Genomic DNA, 6,112 nt, shown 5'->3' with positions numbered 1-6,112 from the left:
AGAAATTCGAATCAACGAAGTTCGAATCATCGAGGTTTGACTGTACAATATATGCCTTATTGTGATATTAAACGACATTGTACAGCTATTACGTCCTCCAAAGACTTTTCAACAAGATTCTAGGGATCAGAGATCTTATAATTTCAGGTGGGAAGTTATTTAAGTTCAAGTCGGCCTTAGTGATCAAAGGTACATGCAAAGCAAGCAATCAAACAAAAATAAATAAATAAACAAATAAATAGATAAAAATATAAAAATTAAAAAAAAAAAAAAAAAAAAATTGAACAGTACAAATCGTCCCAAACAAATGTTGACACACACAGATGGAACGTACGAGCATAATACCACGATATATCATTTTGGTATTGTTTGGTTACTGGATAAGTTTAAACGAACATCACATACATTTGACCATTCTTAATCAGCGCTACTAGTTGATATGATTTTAGATTTCATATGCCGGAACACGACAACCCTCCGTACTAAAGGAATTTCAGTAACTATCACAACTTAAAAAAGACAATTAATTGTATATCGACTGAAACAAGTTATGATAGTAAAGCGTGGTCGTTACAAAAGTCCCCCTATCGTCACTCACAGCGCAACTGAGCTTTTCAAAACTGTTACGACTGTACGTGTTCGATATCCCTCAAAACCTATGTAACAACAATTCCATAATCTCCAAATCCGGAATGAGGCTCTGATGGTCTTCTTGGACTTCCGGTTCCGGTCGAGATAAAATTAGCCCGTTCCACACCTTGGCACCCTAATGAGTGACCTTTACCTTGACCCAAAAACTCGAACTTGATCTGTAGTTGCTCATATTGAAGCTACATACAAACTTTCACCAACATACCTTAGACTGATTGGACGGACGGACAGCGGGACGGACGGGGAGGAAACCTATAGTCCCCCTAGTTCACCGGAAGGGGGCTAATAAAAAACTTGAACTTCAACCCGAGATTACGTTGCCGGTACTCTAACCGCCAGAGCTATCACGACCCTAGATACAGTAACAAGTAATTATCAAAGATACAGTCGAATCTGCACATTAAATGAAATTCGCCTAAAGAATATATGATATAAAAGGACTAGCAAAACGTAGTGAAATCAAAGACAATAACTATTTAAGTTGTTCATAATTTTGTATTATACCTTTAAATTTATAACAAGAGGCCCAAGGTCCTTAACGGTCATCTGACTATAAAGTCCCTTGTACTCTTGTAGTATACATACTCAGTAGCGAGTATAGTAATACTGTTGGTCAAGGCTGCCAAGGCGGCCATCTTGGATTTCGGACCAACCTGAAAAATAGCAACTTGGTCAGGACCATCTCAGGATCATTTCAGGTAAGTAAGAGCTAAATCCACTGATGGAACTTGAGAAGAAGTTTGAAATAGTTTGATTTCTACGAAATATACGATGGCTATCCTGGTCGATAGAGACGTGCTGTTGCGAAGATTGTACATAATATAGTAATAGAAATAATGCATGGAGCATAATCAATTCAAAACTGCATTATACATACAGCTGTTTCGTTCTTCTTGGGACTCGCCAGTGATGCCAGGGATATCATTCATCTGTTTCCTCCTTCTAGAGAATCGTCAGTGATGTTAACGACGTCATACAGCTGTTTCGTCCTTCTGGGACTCGTCAGTGATGTTAGGGAAATCATGCAGCTTTTTCGTTCTTCTTGGGACTCACCAGTGATGTTAGGGAAATCATGCAGCTGTTTCGTCCTTCTAGGGACTCATCAGTGATGTTAGGGAAGTCATACAGCTGTTTCGTCCTTCTTGGACTCGTCAGTGATGCTAGCGACATCATGCAGCAATTTTGTCCTTCTGGAACTCTTATTAGTGACGTCATACAGCTGTTTCGTCCTTCTGGGACTCGTCAGTGATGCAAGGGACGCCGTACAGCAGTTTCGTCTTTCTGGGTATCCTTAGTGATGTAATGAACTTCAAATACCTGTTTCGTCCTCCTAGCGACTCGCCAGTGATGTCAGAGATATCAATACAACTGTTTCATCTTTCTAGGGACACTTCAGTGCTGAAAGGGACGTCATACAGCTATTTCGTCATTCTGGAGACTCGTCACAGCTGTTTGAGACGTCATGCAGCTGTTTCGTCCGTCCTTCTGGGACTCATGTTAGGGACGTCATACAACTGTTTCGCCCTTCGACAGTCTCGTCAGTGATATTTGAGACGTCATGCAGCTGTTTCATCTTTCTGGGACTTGACCGAGATATTTGAGACGTCGTGTAGCTGTTTTGCCCATCTGGAGACTCGTCAGTGATGTTTGAGACGTCATGCAGCTGCTTCGTACTTCTGGTACTCGTCAGATATGTTAGGGACGTCATACAGCTGTTCCGTCCTTCTAGTGACTCGTCAGCGATATTTGAGACGTCATGCAGCTATTTCGTCTGTTTGGAGACTCGTCAGTGATGTTAGGGACGTCATACTTCTGTTCGTCCTTCTTGGACTCGTCAATGATATTGATGACTTCATACAATGATTTCGTCTTCCTAGGACTCGTCAGTGATGCTAGATATGTCATGCAGTTTCGTTTGGTTTAGTATTAGTTAATGTCATATCAACAGCTAAAGTCATTTAAGGACGGCCTCCTCTGTGTTGGAGATGCATGCGTGAGGTGTATGCGTGTGTATTTTGGGGGGCTGCGGTATGTTAATTATCGGCTCATTGTGATAGCGCAAACTGATGCCGACGTGATAGTGCAATCTTACTGAAGTATGCTGCCGAAGCCACCCAGCAGAACACACCCATCCGGTCACATTGTACTGACAACGGGCGAACCAGTCGTCCCACTCACAAAATGTTGAGCGCTAAGCAGGAGTAGCAACTACCATTTTTAAAGACTCTGGTATGTCTCGACCAGAGGACAGAACCCAAAGCTTTCCTCACAGGAGCAAACGCTCAACTAAAGGCCAAAAGTGAGTCTTTGTCAAGGGAGACATTAGGACGAAGAAGGTTGTTAGGAAAGAAGAGAAAATATAAGATCCCAAATTTAGTCGCCTCTTACGATCATGCACTGGGGGCAGCAGGTACAATTCTAACGCCCTACCTGCAGGGCTGTTTCGTCGTTCTAGGACTCGTCAGTGATGTTAGGGACATCACACAGCTGCTTCGTCCTTATTGGACTGGTCAGTGATGTGAGGGACATCACACAGCTGTTTAGTACTTCTTAGACTGGTCAGTGAGGTGAGGAACATCACACATCTGTTTCGTCCTTCTCTGACTGGTCAGTGATGTTAGGGACATCACACAGCTGTTTCGTCTTTTTTTGCACTCGTCGGTGATGTTAAAGACGTCATACAGCTGTTTTATCCTTCTCATATACAGTTATTTCTACAGGATACCATTGGTTACCTCCCCTTAGCGGCAAGAGAGCCGAAAGCGGGACTTAAAAATAAACGAGTTTCACATAACTGATTATTTTACCTTATGTTATTATCAATGACACCATCCCCTCAATCGCTGATTTAAAGTTCAGAAGATTGTTTCTTCTTGGTGGTTCCATGTAATATGATGAGACAGTGGAAAATTCAAACTGATGCTGAATTTCGTTCCTTTCCTATGAATTCAATGGCATCTTATAGTTTGTAGACTGGAGAATAACGCTCTCTGAAAAAAAAATGGAATTTGATATATATATATATATCCCTGTCCACGGCGTAGAACCATGTAGCAAAAAAAACGCAAAACGCAAAACAAAAACAAAAATAACAACAACAAAAAATAACAAAAAAAACCCCAAAGATCCCTTAAACAAAGCAAAATAAAATAAAACAAAGACCCTTTAAACAAAGCCAACTACAGATCAATCCGTATACTGACAGCCATTTCTATGGGTCTACATGACCAATTATACAGTTACTTTCTAAATAATTTCAACCCCTTCCTAGATGTCCTTGGGACTAGGTTGGGTACCAGTTCACTCTGTTGCGTCTCACGGAGGACTGGCGTATATGATGACGGATATGATGAGAATAAATTGGATGAGAATAAGTTGGTCGGTGCTATACTTAAGGGTCTCTCAAAGTTATTTCACAGTCTCCCTCATTATCCCTTAGTGGAGGAGCTGCGGGCCTAACGGCTTGAGAGAGGGACTGTGGTCCTCATCATCTCATCATCCGATAGAACGTTGCGGATTCGCCGGGGGCCCTGGATCGGCTAACGAAGGGGTGCCTCAGGGTCAAACATAGGACCCCTTTTATTCAAAAGTTTTTATAAATGACATTTTTACTACTATAAAAGTTTGGTATTTTATATGACTAAGCTGACGATAATACTTTAATAAGTATACACACATGGAGACAAGCATGTTATAGAATATGATTTAGAAAGGGAATCAAACAAGTTAATTTACTGGTTCGAACACTTCCTTTGCTTTTATTTGTTTAACGTCCTATCAACAACTAAGGTCATCTAAGGACGGCCTCCCGTGCGTGCGATATGCATGCGTGTGATGAGTGCGTATGTGTGTTTTGGGAGGCTGCTGTATGTTTGTATTATGTCTCCTTGTGATAGGCCGGAACTGTTGCTGATTTATAGTGCTACCTCACTGAAGCATATTACCGAAGGCACCCAGCAGGACACCCCACCCGGTCACATTATACTGACAACGGGTGAACCAGTCGTCCCACTCCTTGTATGCTGAGCGCTAAGCAGGAGCAGCAACTACCATTTTTGAAGACTCTAGTACGTCTCGGCTAGGGGACAGAACCCAAAGCCTTCCTCACAATGGCGAACACTCAACTAAAGGCTAAAAGTATGCCACAATGGCATGAAAGCCAGTCCCATCTGGCATAATTTAAAGATGATGTACTGACAGGTTTTGCAACAAATGTGAAATGAAAATTTCACTCATCAAGTGATTAAGCTAATCACCTTTTGAACAACTGGGCCCTGGACAGTTAGATTGTTTGCCAACTGTTTTCTAATAAATGGAGTTTAACTGTTAATACAGAAAAAAAACACCAAAATAGTTGTTTTTAAAACGAGAAAGCGCTTGCAACCCAATGAGCATTGGAAATTTCAAGATGAGAATAAAGAGAGTTGATAATACTTGTTATTTGGGCCTAGTCTTTAATTATAACGGAAGATTTACCATGGCACAGAAAACATAAGCATCACAGGGAAGAAAAACGTATTATCTTCTTAAAAGTAGAATTAGAAATTATATGCTTAATGCTGAAACTAAATTATCACTATTTGATACATATGTAGCATGTATATTTAATTACTGTTGTGAGCTGTGGGGTCACCACCCAGCACCAAAAATAGAATCTGTGCATCTTTTATTCCTTAAAGGACTACTAAACGTGAAGAAAACAGTCAATAGCTCCATGGTGTATTCTGAGACTGGTAGATATACTTTACATGTACATCGTAAAATAATGATCATTAAATATTGGTTAAAGTTGATAGGAAAAGATAATTGTATATCAAAGTCGTGCTATGATGCTCGGTTTGAGCTTAATATCAGAAAACCTAAGTATAAATTAAACTGGGTCTATGAGATAAAAAAAGAGTTATGTAGACATGGGTTTAACTATGTTTGGATTGCTCGAAATGCACATCATGAAAAACAGTTTTTGAAAACATATATGCAACGCCTGCATGATATATTTATTCGGGAATTAGTAACATAATGCATTGGATAATTCTTCAAAATGTCAAATTTATAAATACCTTATTGATAGCTTTGAAATTCAATATCATTTGAAAAAAATCTTTTTATTCCAAAACCAAACAAATATTAAGTAAATTTCGTATGCATGCACAATCCTCTTTATATTGAGTCCGGACGCTATAATGCTGTTCCGAGAAGCAAAAGAATTTGTACAGTCTGTAACAAAAATGATGTAGAAGACGAAATGCATTTTATTCTACTATGTCCAGTTTATTCAGAGTTAAGCTTATAAAAATATCATTATAGACATCCGAGTGTTTATAAGCTTATAGAATTATTTTCAAGCAAAAATGTTAAAACTTTAAGCATTTTTTTTATTGATGCAAGCAACAGATAAAAGAAAATGTCTTATGAATCTGTGGTTAGTAACTAAGATAAAGTTTGTTCATTTAATTTAATT

The sequence above is a fragment of the Pecten maximus genome, chromosome 4, assembly GCF_902652985.1.
Source record: "Pecten maximus chromosome 4, xPecMax1.1, whole genome shotgun sequence".
Lineage (NCBI taxonomy): Eukaryota > Metazoa > Mollusca > Bivalvia > Pectinida > Pectinidae > Pecten > Pecten maximus.
Note: the sequence above shows the minus strand (reverse complement) of the source record.